Source organism: Corvus cornix, chromosome 4, assembly GCF_000738735.6.
Source record: "Corvus cornix cornix isolate S_Up_H32 chromosome 4, ASM73873v5, whole genome shotgun sequence".
Taxonomy (NCBI): domain Eukaryota; kingdom Metazoa; phylum Chordata; class Aves; order Passeriformes; family Corvidae; genus Corvus; species Corvus cornix.
The window spans coordinates 18762253-18781602 of record NC_046334.1 but is presented as its reverse complement, the minus strand read 5'-3'; the positions used below and the strand labels follow the sequence as shown (position 1 = coordinate 18781602).

Here is a 19350-nt window from a genome sequence, read left to right as displayed (position 1 = left end):
TAGGACCAGGCTTCATTCAGTCCTCCAGAGCACCAAAAAAAGTAGCAAGATTTTGAAGAGAACAAAGCAAAGAAGAGCTACTGGGAAGCCTTGGATGTGCTAGTGCTATAAATCTTTTCCTGATAAAGTCTGATGCTCTCTCCAATCTCCTTCCAGTGATGGATGCTTGGGATGTTAAGGCTCTTAAGAGTACTGCTGGTTTGGCTTTGACATATGTGAAAAAGTGGTTATTGTAGCTGAACATTAAAAACATATCTTAAATTTTCCATGGTTAAATAACTGTCAGAAAGCCACATTCAGGAATGGCTACTACATAAATATGGGCTGATCTTAGCAGCCACTGTTGGGGAAGAAATTACATTTGCTACGGTAGGAAATGTAAGGTGTTTTTCATGATCGCTTAACTCACGAGTCAAAGAGACTTAGGATCAGTAACTGAGCCAGAGGGTGTTTGGTAAAGCAGCGAATAAAATATGGGTCCATTCATAAGGATCGAGGGAATATGATTCCTACATTTGATATGATGCCTACAACGTTTAGGGATAAAAATTATTTTTTTAAGATACCCTAGTCACCTGTTCTTTTTTCCCCTCAATCTTTTCCATATTGCAACAGAGTTCTCCTCACAGCTTGTCCTATAGTTTTTAAAAAATCCTGCTCCTATTTATTCCTAAGGGATGGCAGAAGAGTTAAAATCTTCCCAGTTGAAAACATGTATTTGACTTGAGTCTCCGGGCACTGCAGAACCATTTCCTGTGATTGCAGCAGAGAGAGATAAAATTCCACTGTGGTGGGAATAAACCGAAATTAGATCAAAGATTTCCGGATAATTAAGAGCTCCAAACCAAAACCTCTTTTGCCGCCTTTTGCTTGATCTACTTTTTTTTTTTTCTTTTTTTTTTTTTTCAGGGAAACAGGGCAGTGCTTCACACAGGAAGCCAAATTTGCCTATCAAAAACAACAATCCAAATTGAAAGCGTAACAAGAGCTGAACCGCATTTGCATCCACTGCAATTCCGCGCGCAAACCTGTACCACCCCGCAAGCAGAGGGCTCAGGAGGTGCCTCGCTGGCTGAACGCTTCCTCCGCGGACACATGCACGGCTAGCACAGGTGGATGGAATTGGCGGATTTGGGGCGTGAGGTTCTAGCTCTTCTGCCGTGAAGCATCCCAGCACCTAGTTTTGGGCTAGAAGCTGGAGAGCAGCTGGCTGGCAGAGGTGACAACGCAGAGCGAGCCCGGGGCTCCGGCGCGGCTGCCGAGCTCTCCCGGGGGGATGCCAAGGGCCCCCTGCTCGGCCCCATGCGCCTGATGGAGGACAGGAGCCGCCAGCTCCCACTCTATAAAAGCCAGGCGAGGCCTGGGGTGGGGCTGGCGTCAGCGGGAAATGTCTCCCTGGAAGCAGGTACGTGTCCGCGCCCTGCGCGTTTGGGAGGGCGGGGTGCGGGGGCCGAGCGCACCGGGGCTGCCGCGGTCCCTCCCCGCCGGCGGGGCCCGGGAGCTGCCCCGCTCTGCTGCGGCCGCGGGGGAGCCCGGCCCCAGCCCAGCGCCGCAGCCCCGGCGCTCCCCGCCTCCCGAGCCGGCCGGGAGCCGCAGCTGGCAGCGGCCGGAGGCGCAGCTCCCCGGGCGGCGGCGGAGCCTGGCCGGGCTGCCCGCGCCTCCCGCCGCCGCCGCCTCGTCGGTGGTGGCACGGATCGCCTCCGTCCTGGCCCCGCGGCGGGAAGGGCCGCCCAAGCGGAGCCCTCCTCCCGCCGCCGCACACCCCGAGGAACGGCTTGTTTTCCTGCCCGGATGATGGATTTCTCCGCAAGGTCATCCCTGCCCGCGGCGGCGGTGTGCCCGCGGCTGCCCAGGCGCCGCCGCGGAGGTGAGGGGCGGGGGGAGCGCAGCGGGCATGGTGAGCACCTACACGGCACACACACACACACACCAGCGAGGGTGTTCGGCGCCAGAGAGCAGCGGGGCGGGTGCGTGGGCAGGTGCCGGGGCGAGGCGGGCGTGCCTCGCCCTGCCGGCTGTGCCCGGCGCGGGACTCGGAGCCGGGCGGACCGGGGCGCGCATCCCGGGGAGCCGCGGCGGGAGGGGCCGTGGCCGCCCCGCCGGGCGGGCACCAGCGGGTGGGGGCGGCCGGGCCGGCCCCGAGGGTGCCTCTCTCATCCTCTGCTCGTTTTTACCGGCGCTTGTAAGCGACTTTGGGTCCCGCGTGGTACGGGCGCGCGGAAAACTTAAGAAAAGAAATAAAAAAGATGGAGGGAATAATGATGAGATGCCCCCCACCGCCGGGACGGGCCGGGGGGATGCGCGGCGCGGTCGTCACGGCAACGTGCCCGCGGCCGCGATGTCGCAGCGCGGAAGATGCCCCGGAGGCGGCCGCTGCCACGGGGGCAATCCCAGCTGCCGCCTTCCGCCTCCCAGAGCGGGGATCGTGCCCAAGGGGCGTCCCCCGGGCGGACACAGCGGTGAGGCTGAGCTGGGGTATCCCCCGGTGGCACCACACTGTGGTGTGGCGGCTCTGGGCCGACAGCGGGAGGGTCCGCTCGGGTTGCGAGCTGGGGTGTCACGGTCAAGGAGCATCGCGCCGTGACGAGTTGGCCAGGTGATGTCCCTTGCCTGGCTCAGGGCGTTGGGGCTGGGCACGAATCTCTCACGGCCTTTTCCTTCTCTTTCTGTAGTTGGTGACAAAACTACTGATGATGTCAGCTCCTGATCTGTGGCTTGTGTTGTCCACATTCAGCTTGTGTTTTGTGCCCCATACAGGCCTTAGCTTCATTCATGCTTTATTCCTTCATCCTTCTTTTTTTGGCAAGGAAGATAATAACGCTGGTGGTGCATTTAGTAGAATCATAAGGAATTATTATGATCCCATAGTCTAACCTCTTCCATAATATAAAGCAGAGACTATTCCCCAGTGATTCTAAGGTCTGGCCCACCAGCCTCTTCAAACAGTCTTGATTTAATGACTTCCAACGATGGGGATTGACTACATTCCTGGTTAATTGGCTCCAATTTTTAGTTGCTTTGTTAATCGTTTGCATCTCTATTCCACTTTGAACTTTTCTGACTTCATCTTCTAGCTACTGGATCTTGTAATGTTTTGTTTGTCAGATTAAATAGCTATCTAGTTTCAGATCATCTCCCTCTGCTCAAGTATTTAAGGGCAGTAATTAAATAGCCACTTAACGTCTCCGATGAGATAAATAGACTTGACTCTCTTGGTCTCTCCCTGGAATGCAGATGCTCCCCAGGAGAAATGTCTGGGCTGCTCTTCTTTGAGCCTCCACCACCGTCCTCGCTGGTCACCGGTGCTGCACAGTGGATTCCAGGCAGGCCCTTGTTAATGTCACGTGTGGAGATAATAACCTCATGCTCAGTATTCCCCTGTCTATTCACCCAATGGTACAAACTTTTCTTTCCCACGACTACACGGTGGGAACTTCTGTTCCATTAGTTACAGGCAGTGATCCCTGCATTTCTTTGCAAGCCAAGGTTTTCTCAGAAGCTGGTTGCCTGTCTGTAAAAGGAGCATTTGAATTAAATATTTCTACATGTATAACTTTGGATCTGCCTATATTAGAGTTTTTCCCCCACCTCACTTCCGTAGAGTCTGCAGCTCAGGAATAACAATAGACCTTTGGTGTCCTCGAGAAGTCAGAAGGGTTTCTTTTCCCGGGACCTCCATCCTAAAAGGTCTGTCTTCTCTCCCAGCCAGCTTCAAGTAGGTTTAAGGTCACCTAGAGTAAATGGTACCAAGAAGCTATACTGAGTAATATACAAACTGCAAACTCAGGGTGCCCATTGCAGTGAATTGTTTTTGTAACTGCTTTTGTTCAGCTGTGCCTCCGAGTGTTGGTGAGAAAAAGAGTTGCTTTCCTGTCTTAGAGAGCTGTAAATCCCACCACTGGCTATGATGTCTAGGCTGACATATACAATGTCATTACTTTGCGAGTCTTTGACTTGAATGTTGTGAGTTTTACTTGCTTTGAAGTATGCTTAAGCCTGGACTTAAAGCTCTCTAGAAAGCACAAAGTCTGAGAGTATGGGCCAGAGGTAGGTGGCTTTGACAGAATATTGTCGATTTTTCCAGCAGCATGTAGCATCTTGAATCTCAACAAAAGGATGAGATTGAGTAGTCTGAAGGCACCTTCTGTGGGACACGGTACAAAATAAATTTCTTTGAAATTAACTTTTTTTTTTGTTTGGGTTGGGGTGTTTTTTTTTTTTTGTTTGGGGGTGTGTTTGTAACCACCTTCACTTGCCCTGTCTACAAGCTTAATGCATAGGGAGGGAGGGTGATATAAGAGGTCTGAAAATTAAAGGTCTTTACATGCAGACCATCCCATGGAGTAAGTGATATGATGATGCCTGTGAGTAAGGTTTGTTCGCATGAATAAAGATAGCAGGATTCAGCCTTTAGAATGACCTAGTTGTCTTCAAAGTGTTAAAATTAAGAAAAGTACATTCTGATTGTGTAACGACTTAAATGTCAGGACAAAGAGTGTTCTTAAAATTCATGAAGATTTTTTTATTACAAGTCCCAGAAAATGTCTATTCATAAGATTTCACAAAGTATAGACAGTGATGCACTAAATATAAACAGTGATGGACCCTTAAAAGGTCTGAAAAATTGTCACAGAGCTGAGATACCATATCTGATTGAATAAAGTAACAGTGAGCTCTAGAATTCTGGTGAATTTTCTACAGGCTGGTGTCAGCATCTTAGGAACTGTTCCTCAACTGTTTGTCCAATTGTATATCCCCTCCAATATAAGATTTTGAAATGTTACTACCCGAGAGGTATCTTTCCCTCACTCATTCAAACTCAACTTCCATCCCCCAAACTGGGCTAGTATCTCTGAGTTTTTTCAATATATGCTTTCCCCTTCTCATGGTTGCACCTTTTCTTCAACTCCTTTTGCAATCAGAAGAATATATGTATGTTTCCTTAGGGTGGCTGGTCCCAAAAGTTACACATTTCTGAATTATGAAGCCCATCCAGAGTCAGCCCAGCAATAAGAATAGTGGCTGTGAATTAATTCTACAGGGTCAGGACAGAGAGAAGATAGCATTTTTGAGTCTCAAACTTGCTGAAGAGTGTCCAGCAAGTGCTAGGTTAGACAGATTTCATTAGCAAAATACTTTGGCAGTGGTAAAATTTGTCAAATTTGGGTCCTGCAACTGTTACTGACACCGTTATTTTTAAGAACATAAACTCCCTCTGTCAGACTCAGCCAAAGCTAAGGGGATCAACATCCTGCCTACAGTTTGTGAAATCCTCACTGGTGTAGGAGTATAGGCAATCTGCTCGTAGTCTCACAGCTACAGAGAGAACAAAATTTCATAACCTAGAATTATGCTTCTAGCAGCACATCACTTCTTAATTTATAACCCCCACCCTAAAGGCAGAGTTAGGATATAGGCTGAATCTGTTGCCTTTGTGGATTTAAGAGCAATCCTGGATTAAGACCTGATGTTACCTATTTTAGGTAAACATCACCTTCTTGAGAGTCAAAACAAAAAAAAAGATGGAAAATTAATTTTACTGGGGGAAAGCAAGTTCTGGACATGTTCAGAATGAAATTAATTTCCTGTCCAATAGGAAAAGTTTTTGAAAGTATATCTCAATACAGTTTACTTTTGCAAATAGTAAAAATAGAAAAGGTCTGCATATATATTTTATTATATGTATGGACTTTGAACTCGGTAACAGTTCTATAGAAACAAAGACTGGTACCGATTAAAAAATTTAATCACACATGATCAGTTACTTATTAACACCAAGTTGTTTGTCTCTTGGGAGTCTGTGGCTAAGAGCTCACATGTGTAAATTGGCAGCAGATCCTAGAGGGTTGAGGTGTCAGCATGCTGCTGAGTAAATAGGGAAGAAAATGCAGTGCCAACACTTGCGACTCCATGCAGGCTGTGGGGGAGAAAGGCAAAGGAAAAAGAGGGCACCAAAGGGGGAATGACTGGGAACCAGCATAATACCGTTTTGCACCTATTTGGCGTCTGTCAGCAGTCGACACATGCACTTGATGAAAATAAGTGGAGGGAAGAATGACAAATATTACAGTGCATTGTGGTAAAAGAGTGCTACAGGTGTGTCCACAAGGAACAGCTTCAGTTCTTTCCCCACATCTCTTAACTCCATGATCCTGTGTAACAAAAGCTTGGTGGCACGTATGGAAGCTATTACCACAGCCAATATCAACCAGACATCCAGAAAGATACGGTATCTATTATCCAGGAAAAAGTGTCTGTATCTATTATATCTCTGAGTGTAATTGTTGGCAACGCGTTACTTCTACTGTTCCTTTTACTGCATGTATTATACATTAGTAAAAGTTGGTAGTAACTGGAGTTTGCTTGTTTCCTTGCCTATTTTCCTCCCTCTGACAGTAGTTCTTTTAGAATTACTTAGGAGCTAATCAAGAGGGGCACAGACACCTCAGTGCTCTGTTAAACTGTTGGTGTCGGTGCTACCAGCATTGCTGCATACTATTGGTGTCTGTGTCGAGCATAGTGGAGACCAGCCCTGAGCTGAGGCTGAAAGCTTGTATCACTTGGCAAGTGGTAACAATTCATTTTCCAATCTAAGTTATATCACTGTTGTCTAGCTTTGGAGGAGAAATACTATGCTGAGGGAGCGGAGGAGAAGTCTCTTAGAAGAGGATCAGAAGAAGTATGTGTTCTGAGATATTTATCATCTCCCTCTCAGGCAACCCTCACAGTCAAACTTAACTATGATAAAACAGATAAGAAGCACATTGCTAGACAGGAATCTTCACTGTGGTCTGGTGACCTCCTGATCCAGGAAGCAGCAGCATTGCTAGGTTTTAAAATCATTCATATTGTCTGTGGCTTGATCGTGGTTACAGAGTAATAACACACCCCCTCTCATTTGGGTGCCTGTACATTAGTGTGCACACACACAAGTGAGGGGAAGAGCAGTGTTTCCTGAAGGACTGGTCGTCTGGATGAGTCTGGAAAGAGCTAACAAAGCTACTATAGGGCTTCAGTTAGCTACAACTGTGAACTAAAACATAGGCCAGGACTGAAGTAGCTAGTATAGGGAAGGCTACCTAGAGAGCCTGCAGAGGAGTATTGTTGTTTTCTGAAGAAAACACATACCAAATATAAGCAGAATGTAGTGACCAAACATTCAGCTTTGGAAAGACAGATCTAACTATTTTCCTTTTTTTTTTCCTTTTTTTTTTTCCTGCTAAATGGACAAGGTGTTTCTAAAAATATTGAGACGTAATCAATGTTTGCTTGAATTCTCACAGTGACACCTCTATCTTGAGATTCTCCTGTAGTTCAGTGATGGTAATTAATATTGTCAGCTCTTCAAAATCATCATGCAATTATCACCAGTTGGCATTTTTATCCTGAAGAACAGGATGGCTTTCTATGTGCACATGTGCCTTCCTACATCTTTTGGAGAACATTGAACAAATATTGACTATTGCAGTTGGAATCCCAGACTGCATTCTAATGGTGAAAATCCCAGTGATGCTAATGTGCAAACAAACAAAGTTCAGTTTTTAAAAGGGAAGTCAAACAAGAAAAAAGGGAAAATGAAATAAGGAGATGTGCAATTATTTTTACTGTTCTTCATGCAAAAAACCCAACAGATTCAAACAGAGGGCATGAATACTATGCTACATTATGACTAATCTTAAAAGGATACTATAAAAAGCAATGGCTTATCTCAAATGATGACAGTGAAGTCAGTGAAGAATTAATTCAGGAATTTTCTGGTGACTCCAGGACCCTTCTTTACATGCATGAAATAATCACTAGAAAGCTGAGAAAATCAGTCAAGATGTTATCATGGAAACAGTGGGAATTTTCAACACAGGATAACAAAGGGTCTGATGTTTACCTTAAATTTGCATAAACAGGAGTCAATTCATTAACATTTATGTGGGGGAAAAAAAAATTATGTGGTTAGGCATAATTTTCAGATGGATGGTTTTTTCCTCTCCTGGGTGAAACAGAGAAGCAAAAGAGCAGTAGACTGGTTACTAATCTGATTTTACATGGGTTTGGGAAGATATGAGTGTTCTTGTTGGTAGCAGGTAGAGCTGGCACGTGGTTTCTCTGGTCAGGGAAATGTGGTGTCTACCAGCTTTGGGATGAGCAGAGTCCCTTAAACTAAAGCCAGCCTGACTGAAAGTTATTTTCTACTCATGGGCAGTCATTTTGTCTTAGTAAAGAAACTGTAAAATGTTTTGAAGTCCAAGGACTGGTGCTTTACCTTCAGTGTATTGCCAGTGAGATCTACTGGAGCTGCAATTCAGAGCAGCTTTTAGGATGGCCTTTGGGCACTGAGGAATGAGTTAGAAATCACCAGGTCCCAACTTCAGGAAGTGCACAGGTGTAAAAGTTGTCTGAATCTTCCCAGGTCAGCTCTCCTAGAAGCAGTCTGGTTGCTGGGGACTTAGCTAGCCCTTTGGATAGAAAATGCTGAAGGATGATCACACTTTAGTATTTAACAACTAAAGGGTCACTTTCATAAGTCACTCTCCTTCCTCTGAAGCATCAGTTTCATGAAAAACTTCACACAATTGAAAGATTAAGGTTGAGATGACTCATTAAGAAAATTATGGAATATAATAAGCATGCTGGGGAGTGTAGTAAGGAGTAGAAGTAATAGTGATAAAATACTTGTCAGAAAGATGATAGTCTTGAGAAGAGCTGTATGGAAACAAGATGACAGAATTATTCCACTCTGAAAGGCTAGCATTTCAGAACTCTTTATAATACTGCTGCACATCACAGCCTCTCCATGTTAATTAAAAGAAAAATGTTAATCTTGCCCTTGAGGTTAATAGTTAGGGAGTATCTGTTAAAAGCCAGTAAAGAGGCTATGAAGATTTGCATGAGTTTGAGGACCCAGATTTCTGCTTGAGCTAAGCAATAGCCTTACAAGATCTTCTGTTTCAGTACTCCATAAAATAACATCAGTTTCCATGTGTCCATAGGGACAGGTATCCCAACTGCAAAGTCAGCTGTGGTAACATTTGACAATTCTTAGTTGCAGCACCAAAGGCATTTTCACAGAAAGGGTAAGAGGTGTTTCAAGGAGTCACCTCAAGTGCATGGTATGGCAGAATAAAGGGGCCAAGCTTTCAGGTCCCTGTCTGCTGCCCCATTCTTCAAATAAACCTGTTCATGCCGTAAGCAAGAGTATTAGTAACTGCAAATGTGCTTTCATCTACCTCAGCCAAGAACTGATTAGTCTTGGAAAACCATACCTGCATATGATGGTCAGGTCAGGACTGTGCAGAATCTGTGCTGTTATCTCATGCCTGAGAACATAGGCTTCATCAGCTGAATTCAGCCTGTACTTTTGGCCATGTGCTAGTGGTGCTAAAAATGTGTGAAGATGCACTGCGAGCTACGACTGAGGAATAAAAGTGGCTCATTCATTTCCTGAGAAGTCAAGCAAGCTGCATCAGGAGCTGCAGAGAAGTTTTAACAAATGAGTATTACAAAAGGATTAGCTTCATTAATTTAGCTGCTTGTGCTTTTGGCACTCAGGAATTAATCCAGCCTTTATTGATTGTTTTGAGTCTCAATTAGCTTGATGCCTAGGAAGGAGAAGGGACAAGCTGTTTTCTCCTTCATACAGCAGGCACAGAAACTCAAAGGTGGTCTTTCCTTTGGTGAGAAAAGGGGTTTTTACTTCCTCTCTGGGTTCAGGGTATGCTTCAACTTAAAAGGAACAATGCAAACCTCACGTCATGGAGCCACAGTGCAATAAAAGCACATAATATCCTATCATAAAGCCTGGGAGCTTTCCCTCAGAAATACTCTTCTATTAAATGGTCTATTTGAGATTTGCTTCCAGCTGGACCATGCTCGGCCATTATCGCATAAACATGTGAGTTGATATTGGGAAATAGCAGAACAGTATTTATCCAGTTCAAAAGATGCTCTTAATATGAAGGGCCTCAAGGGAATATTGCTTGGAAAACAAATTTTCGTAATAAAATGACCTATTTTAGAATTGCAGTTTTCCATGCTGGAGGGGACAGGAAGGTAGCAGGATGCTTGCCAAAGTGATGGACAATAAGCACACTCACACTTGCTCCCTAATGAGCAGATGAGTGGACTGAATGTGTTCATGAGATAGTACCCTGGGGTTTTGGGGTGGTTTTTTGTCATTTGTTTGGGGTTGGGTTTTGGTTTGGGTTTTTCTTAATTTCTTTTTTCACTAGATTCCTGCTAGATTTCTACATGACTGTTGTATCCAGATTGGCATGCCTGCGGGAATTTGAGCAGACCTTCCTACCAGCAGCCAGCTCAAACATGCAGATGCCATGGAGAGAACCCACACAATGTCTGAGCCGCTCCTCAAAAAGCCTTAGGAGAAGAAAATGAAGGAAAAGGACAACAAAGCTAATAATAGTTTTGTTAAGGATGTACCAGGAAAGCAGGCTTCAATTACATTATGCCTCTAATACTATGATTCCAAGAAGGGAGCTCTGTAAGAAGTGTTACTTGCTGTTACTCATCAGTTCCGTCTGTGTGGATGCTCCAGGCCAGCTCATGTGGTGGTGTTCCTCGAGGAGTAGAGCCTGCCTCCTAGTGACTAATGAATCCCACCTACTCAGCCTCAGTTTGTCGCATATTTGTCTATTAAAACTCTTCTTCTTTTTCAATGTGATCTATAATCTTTACTTCAGCAGTCAAAATTAGTCTTTAATGACCACATGAGTTCAACTAGTTGGCAATCAGAGCCACACCTGTTACTGTAAAAATCCTATCAGAGTTAGTAGCTAACATGCTGCTCAGAGCAGGAAACTTAATTAGATGGGTGAAATTTGACCTTGCAGTTAAAGGCTGTAATTCCTTTGATGCAAACCCCATTAATGGAGCTGCTGTAGTTTACAGGAGGTATAAATCTGCCTTTTACTAGAGGTATCTAACCAGAGATATTGAATTCATATGAAATTGTTCCAAACACCATAGTTGCCATTCTGACAGGAAGCCAAACCACATCATCCTTTCAGTCATCCTGTCTTAGATGGCTGATTCATAATGAATATAGGGCAGATGAGGTAGAGATGAATGAAAAGTGTCTGTTTTCTAGCAGACCATATGATGACTCTTTTGCACTGTGGAATTAAAGACAGTTAAATGTGTTTTGGGGTACACCTGTTAGCTTAGTTTTGGAGAGCATTTTGAAAACATATATTGCCCTTTGAATTAATGTAGGATCGACCTTTGTGTGTTGCATGTGGAATTTCACTCATGGACTTCTGAGCTGACCTCCATGACCAGGATTTAGCTGGGATAAATATCTGGTAGTCACCTAGTTTTGATCTTAAATTCTTCACTGTTGACATTTGAAAGTGTTAATTGGTTATATACACTTAATGACTTATTCTGTCTTTCTTCAGAGAAGTTTTTCTGTTCGTGACTGAAAAGAGGGCAGTCTTTGGGAAAATGGGCTTATACATATCCCCCCTTATGCATATACACGTTTTTTTTAGTTAAGTCTAGCTGGGATTTTTTGTTTGTCTGAGGGTTTTTGGTGTGGGTTTTTGGTTTTTTTTTTTTAATTTTTATTTTATTTTTATGTCCCTATAGACAGAAAAATACTTTCTGTATGATCAGAGAGCAGCCTTTTGAATAGTGTTTGGTAATGGTCAAACATTGAAAGAGAGAGACCTAATACTTTACCAGAAAAACCACAGGAAATGGGAAAAAATGTTCATCAGAGGCTTAGAAAGACAAAGCAATGTTTACAATGTTCAACTTGAACATGCAACATGAAGCAGCAAGAGATAGGAACATGGTCAACATAACAAATACTTAAAACTATCTTTCAAAAATGATGCTATACCATGGTGCAAAAGACAATTTTACAGCATCCATTTATGAACAGTTTCCTGGCCTTGAGCGATATGAAGCTGTGAAATGGTCTGGCAAGGAGCACACAGTAAGAGACAGATGGGGAATCAGTGCTGGAAGAGCATTCAAGCCTAGGTCCAGGAGGCAGAGGGCCAAAAAATTTCTCTTATCACAGGGACCAACCAACTTACTTTCCTCTGCACATCCTCATTCTTTTTCTGAGAGAGCAGGTCTCCCCTTCACCCCTTATCTCCTCCTGCCTTCTTACCCAGAGACAATTCACTCAGCAGTTGTAAAGGTACGTCAGCCTCATAAATGGAAAGAAGTCACTGAATTCGTGTAGGAGAAGGCTGGTGTTCCCAAGGTCAGCATTAACACTTTAGTTTTGTGGGAGAAGCTTAGGTCTGAGGCATACTAACCTAGAAATTCAACAGCTGAGCCATTTCATCTAGTTGCTGCCCAGAGAGAAGGCGTGGGGTCTAATGATGTTTTAGGTGTTGCAGTTTTTCCCTTTAAATAAAGGCAAAGCCCCCACCCATGAGGGGAAAAGAACACATTTTCTGTCCTTCTGGGAAAGGAAAAGGGTGAGAGTTTTGAGGCAGTGATGGGGGATTTTTCAGCCCATCTGCAGTGCTAACCAGACATCTGTCTCTCTTAAACCACCTCACATGGCAGTCTGCATTTGCAAAAATATTTTTCTCCTGTTGCCTTGGAGTAGAACAAACCCAACAGTTTTCCTGTGGCTGCCCACACCTGTGGCTAAGAACTGTTAATAAATAGATGAGGGGGCAGAGTGAAGAGAGCTGAGATAATGAAAATCAAGCTACAGTAATTACCTGGACTGTGCTGACCAGCAGCTGAGCAGGGATGGAGGGCAAGGCTTCCCACCTCAGTGACAGCCAAGTTTCTTGCAGTGTGGCCTGAGTGTTTGATAATATGGTTATACAATGAATACCTGATGAATTGCTCTCAGTTTCCCAGCTCTGTAGCCTGGACTTACTTGATCCTCTGACACAATCTGCCTCTGTCCACATACTACTTCCATTTGTTCTTGGTCTGCTCTGAGTTCACTTGCTCTGGCACACAGGTTACAGATTTATAGGAGAGGTGTTTCAGAACAAATTGCCAGCCTTGCTCTCTGCAAGAGAAGCAGCTCATCTGTAAGAAGATGAAAAGATAATTGAGTTGCTGGCTCAGTATCTCACTGACTGCTGCCCTGTTTACACTGGATGTTCTCTCTTATCATATGTTCATACCCCGTCTGATCCCATGCCCCACCCGAGCTTTCTGAAGAGCAAGAGCAATAACAGAGCCCTTTCCAAAAGTGCTTACCTCCCTGTATGAACACTTATGAATCTGCAGTGGTTGCAAGTACTTTTCTTGGGTGGAGTATGTGCAAGTACTTTTCCTGGGTCTGTAACATCCTTTGCTTGTTCAGCTTTAAGGTGGTGGCTTTGTGGGGTTTGGTTTTTTTCTTTGTAAATGCTAGCAGCAGTGTATTCTGTACACTTGTTTTGTTTCCTGGTTTTATTTAACAGAGGTCTCTTTCCCTCTTTGTAGATTCAGGACTTGAGTCTAGGAAGGGAAGGAACTCATTTTAATGTTTTTTCAGTAATATTGCAGAGGTGAATCACTAAAGCCAGAATTACTGGGCTCATGATTGCATGGCTTTTAGTAGTAGATGATGAGATGTAGAAGAAAGGTGTTCTGTAGTTAAATCACTGGCATTAGATACCAGCTGCTGCCTAGCTTTCTCTGTGATCTTCATCTGTGTTAGATTGTATTGAAGAGGCAGAAAAAGTAAAGGTTCCTACCTTTGGTCTGTATCTTGCCTGCTTAAGTGATGAGTGTTTAGCATCTCTGTGCTCCCATGTAGCATCCAGCAAAATGGCAGCGTATGTTAGAACTTTCTGGCATTTCTTGGGTAAGAACAGGAATTAAAAAAATTATCTTTTCAAAAATATTGAGCAACTTTTGAATCCTGCTGGCTTTACTGGTATTTCTGATTATTCAGCACTTTTGAGCATCAGACTTCTTTGATTTCAATGCCCAGCTTTAATCACCCAGATGAGGCTAGATGACTATCTTTGTTAGCATATATCAGATTTTATATGTATGTGTATGTCTGTCTTCAATCATGTAAGGATGCATAGTTTGTGGTAATTCAAATTGTACCCATAAACAGGATGTCAATAAAAATAAATTGTGGTCAGAAGCCTGCTATGCATTCGCAGCTGTCAGATGACTGGTTGAAGTATCTAGTGCTTATCTTCAAGAAGGTCCTACATGGAAATTAACCATCTTGTTTGGATTTTCATACTGGCTCTAAGGTTGCCACGTGTTTTCTCACTCTTTCAAGTGTGCCTCTGTGCATGGAGCATTGATGTTCAATGCGAGTCCAGTAATTAAACCCTAAGCCGTGAATGATCCTTTGTCATGCCCTGCCAGCTTCCATCCAGCTGACTTAGAAATAAGGACAAAGCTATCCCACAGCCCTCCTCACTCACAGCTGTGCTCTAGCAAGGTACAGCTTGACCTTAGATCACTTCTAAGATCTGCAGGTTAAATATGCTGGCAGCTGGAGCAAGGGCAGTTAAAACTGCTCCAAAGAGGAGTAAAAAGCAGTGCAGCCTGATGGGAGGTGCTGGGCTTTAGGTGATAAACTCAGCAATTGCTTGGGGGTGCCTTTTTTTTTTTTTTTTTTTGAATGCTTGGGGGCATGATTTGCTTGGAGTGTGACATGAGAGGCTGGAAGGTGAGCTGGAGGGATAGCTGCCAGGTGAGTGCCAGTCATGCTGCCCACAGGGATGTCTGCTTTGGGCTTGGCCAGGTGGTCAAGGCAGCCAGTAAACCTGAGACTCATTTGAACTCAGATGTGATATGTCTTCTTTGAGCTGTCATTTTAATTAATGCTAATTATACTCATTAACCAGTTTGGCAGTCATCCTGAGGGACAGTGATTCAAGTCAAAGTTAATGTTTTTTACCAGTGCCTTCATCACTACATGCATTGCTTCAGTCACCTGATAAATGTAAATGTGAATTCCCCTGTCCTAAGAGCAGAAGAAATGAGAAGAGGTGTGCCCAGCAATAGGCTCAGTGTAAACCTTGAATTCTAACTTGGAAGACGCCAGCCTTTGGCAGAAGCAGGGATCTCACATCAGCCCGGTGTAAGCCTTGCACAGTTCTGGGCTGTGGACTGGACCATACACCTGGTATGGATAAGGCAGAGGTCTGGGGTAAGGATACGGCTGTGCCATACTGCAGTGGGCAAAGCTTTGGCTTATAACGCCTGCTGTGTCTCAGTTCCCAGCCTGTTTTATTGAACTAGCCTCCAGATTTTGCACTGCTATCTCTTAAATATTGTCTGTCTTGAGGAAGTGATCCTGGGCTTAGTTTGCTTCCAACACAGATGGGACTTCCCAGGTCAGACACTAAATAAGGATTTATTTTAAGAGCACTGAGATTTTTAGGAATTCAGAAGCAGAGAATGTAATTATTCTTAAGCCTGTGAAAATCACATTTGAATCACAGTATAAAATGCCGCAGACAGTTGGGTACCTTAGTCCCCCTTCTTGAGGCTGGAAGGATAGAAGCACTTTGAATGTAGGGATAAAAATACATGTTTTGAATAAGCCATTGTTAGGAAACAATTCTGACAGAAGTGAGGATGGTTCCTGCAATTGTTAGTGTGTGAAATTTTTACACCCCTGTGCTGCCTGCAAGGGCAACTTTAAAAAGCTACTGCCATCGAACACCTGTGGGATAGCCTGCAAATAATGAGTTGTTCCAAAATAAGCCATCATACAGCACAGCTGTTGGTGATTTTCTTTGCTGTAGGAGGATGGAGGTGTTGAGAGAGTGACTGAGTTGGCTGCTTCACCCAGAGGAAGCACCACAGTCTTTGTTCAAGCATATCTAATTGCTGGATGGAGAAGACTTAAGAGCCTCTCTTTGTCTCAAAGAGCTCTCTGGCTACGTGGTGAATTTCAGGACCCAGAGTCAGGGTTGTAAGGTTTGGGAGCTGATTTTTAGCAAGGCTGAGTTGGTATCAGTGCCAGTACCACCTTTTGCTCAAGCCAAGAGCCAGAAGAACAGTAAGGTTCTCTCAATTTTACCTGATCAGATCTACCATAATGGCAGTCACTGACATCTGGGAGGTTTCTCAGATATATTTCAACACCTTCTGTCAGCTCTGGCTGGCGACCAAAGACAACCTGGTCTGGTTTATAGTTTTAATATTTTACCATCATTTTCCCATTTGGCATTGACCTTCCTTAGAGTCAGGTGACTGGAAGCCCTCACCCACCTACAGCACTTTGTACACCGTTAGGCTGTTCCATCATTTCTGGATATAAAGAACAGTGGTCTCGCTGATTATCTGCAGTACATGACAAGTGCTGCTTTCCCCACATGCCACATGCAGTTCTTCATCAGTTTGCCCAACAAGTACTGAATGAGGCACTGGTTTTGCCCAGTTCCGCTAGGGTCAGTGTTCAACAAAATAGTGTATAGTCTCAAGTAAAGAAAAAGAAGAGGCTGAGGCTGAGATGACAGCTTTTCATGTAATGGTCTCACTAAAGTCACATCATAAGCTTGAGTGACTGAGGTGAGCAGCTTAGAGTCCTTAGCTGGACACCCAGGTTTGAGTCATTGCCCTCAAAAGAGCATTTACCGGCATTGTAAAGATACCACAGAATTGCTCAGATCTTTTCCCTGAACACCAAAGGCCTCCAACCTGCAGCCATTTGGTTTGCTGCAGAGCCTCAATACATCAGACAAAAAGTGGCCCAGCTCATGGCGCTTCCTCTCGTGGGTTTTTTGAGGAGGTGTTTAGCAGGAGGCAGTTTACTAAGGAGATTATTTTGTTCTTTTTGCTGCTCTTACTGTCAATGACAGCCAGCAGCAGAGCAAAGTGACAACGTGAAAAAACAGGAAGCAACTGCTGAGGTGGCAGCCGGAAGAAGGCATGATATTTTTAACTGTATTTTAAAAAAAAAAAAAACCCACGGTGATAGCTGTTTCAGCTGCCAGCCTCTCTATTCACATGAGTTGTGTTTTGTGATAGCCAGGAGGCAAGAGCAGACATGGTGAGATCATCATCATGCCTTTCTTAGGTTAATCACACAGTACAGAAAATTTCTGTTACAGTAATGACTGGGTAGGCACTGCATCCTTCTTCTCTAATTACATGCCATTTGGAGTAGTTCTTTTCCGTTAGGATAACGCCTGTAAATGACAATGGATACGTCCCTTGCCAGGTGCCTGTTATGTAAAGATCTATTCCCTTCTCTAAAACTGAGTCCAGCATCTTCATTAAAATAATATGATATATGAGGAGAAGTTAATTTTTTCAGATGGTGTGTGAGAGTTAAACATTATCATTTTTGGGTTTTACCTTATGCAAAAGATATTGATCCTGCTGTCAGCTCTTCCAAGGCAGAATTTCCTTACTTGCAAGGTTGGTTTTTAAAATAAGAAATGCTGCTACAATACATTTCTCTGGGCACTGATAATATGGTTATTCAGCAGCAAATCAGGCCTAATTATCTAGGGCGGTAACTCTGCTCCTGGGGACGCTTCAGCCATGAGATGAATGTTTGTATTCAGTGCACTGGGGGAATGCTCTTAAGGAAGTCATAATGAAATTCAGGAAGCTTCCTTTTGAGGACCTGAAAGCATGTTAGAAGTACATAACAGCCTTTGTCCCTAGAGCTACCCTTTCTAAGACACACCTACTCAGCAGTGGTTATGTTTTCCTGACCACACGAATGTGATTTTGGTCCTAGTCCAGCTTCCAGTGGATGGATGTCCATGTAAACTACATCATCCTGGTTGTTGCAAGTTGTCTGGGCAACAAGAAAGAATTGCAAGAATTGCGCGGGCAACAAGCCAGCATTATGCTTTCATCCCTGAAGATGAGCACTCTGCTTTATAATGAAGTCACGTTGGTATTGCTGTGTAGGAAAAAGGTATTTATTGTTGGCTACTGCTAAACTGCTCTCAGGAAAAATTCATGAAGGGCTTTTGTTTGTCAGCTGTCAACATTCAAATGCAGTCAGCTGAATAAAATGCATTAATGAGGGGTTAGATTTCACCACACTTTTATAGACAGAAAGATAGCAGGATAGGTAAGGAGTGAAATTCCCATTGGTCAGTTAGAAATTCTGTTGCTTTCAACACCAAATACAAAAGTGGTGTTTGAGAGGTCCTTATTACCCTCCTGTTTACATTCCTCAAACACTGAGTCTTGTTTTTACACAGTAGTAAACTGAAGGAAAGTAAGCAGTGGCAGTGAGCTGTATGCAGTCACCTGCCTGATGTGGACAGCAGGTTGCTGGTTTCCTCTCATGTGCATGTGTCAGGAGTGTGCACGCAGGCCTTCCTCCTGAAACATGGCTTACCCTTGAAGTCGGGCTGCATTTCCTTAAAAATGACTTCCAGGGTCAGACACTGAAGTAAGAAAAAACTGCTGATAAATAATGAGTCTAAACACAATAACATGCAACAACAAAAAAAAAAGGTTTTACCCACATATCGCCTCCCCTCCAGGGTGGCCCAGGTAGGAATATTGCTGTAGCTTATGCAACTGTTACAGCTGCCTCAGCCAGTCAGCATAGTTGTTGTTTGATTTAGCTGTTTTCATAAAGCCATTTATCCTTCCCTTTCACCTTGGAGGAGAAAGACTGATGGGCTCTTGGTGGTGCTCTGCAGCAAGCCTGGTATTCAGCAGGGACTCTTGCATACTTACACGCATCGCCGAAGAAAGCCTTTTTTGGGCTGCTGTAGCCCTGGGAAGAGGTGTGCAGGGAGAGAGCGTGTCCTTGCAGCCCCTGCTGATGCCCAAGGCCCCTGTCTGCAACAGGGAGCATGCTTGGGAGGGTGAGCTGAGCGGGGAAGTAGAGGGGCAGGAGGACACGGGGAGAAGAGTGTGGAGGTGATGCATGGTCAGGCTGTCATCCAGCCCTCTTGTGGTTCCTTCCCATGCCACCCTCCTCTGACCATGTGTGGGGTTCTTTGGAGAGATTCTAGAAGCAGTGGTTATATGAGGATCTGAGCTTCTCCTGGAAAAGGCTTTTAATCTGTGAGAAAGGAGTGAGCTGTGAAGGCTCAAAACTTTGATGGCAGCAGATGATAACACAATTCTTAATCTAAACCAGGATTTTCAATCTCCTTGCCAAATGTCTTCTAGCTATCTTCTCAGTACTGTATTTTCTATCACTTCTAAATACTGGTTTTTCTTGCTTTAAAATGTTGGAGTTCAAGGCAAATCCATTTTCTTTCTGGAAATGTGGGAGAGTTTTGCTAAGCCATGGTGCACCCATAAATACATAACCACTTGATTCTTACTCCCATGCAAACAAGATGCTCTTGCCGCACATTCACAGCATGTGCCAGCCTGGTGTCTTTGGCCATGGCCAGAGGACAATGACATTTCCAGCAGAGGCAGCCCAGCTTTCGGGATTGAGTTGCATTGTGGCATTGTTAA

General features: G+C 44.2%; 1 protein-coding gene across 3 annotated transcripts in view; it reads left to right on the top strand.

Moving 5' to 3' along the window:
- Nucleotides 1-929: 929 nt before the first annotated feature.
- Nucleotides 930-19350, top strand: part of GPRIN3 (GPRIN family member 3) — a 33443-nt gene continuing 15022 nt past the window's right edge. The window contains exon 1 of one of the 3 annotated variants that reach the window (XM_039550669.1): nucleotides 930-1405. The gene's annotated coding sequence lies outside the window, so the exon portion shown is untranslated. Of the gene's footprint in view, nucleotides 1406-1624; nucleotides 1898-19350 lie in introns of those variants that run through there. The other 2 variants (XM_039550667.1, XM_039550668.1) reach the window with 2 other exon arrangements.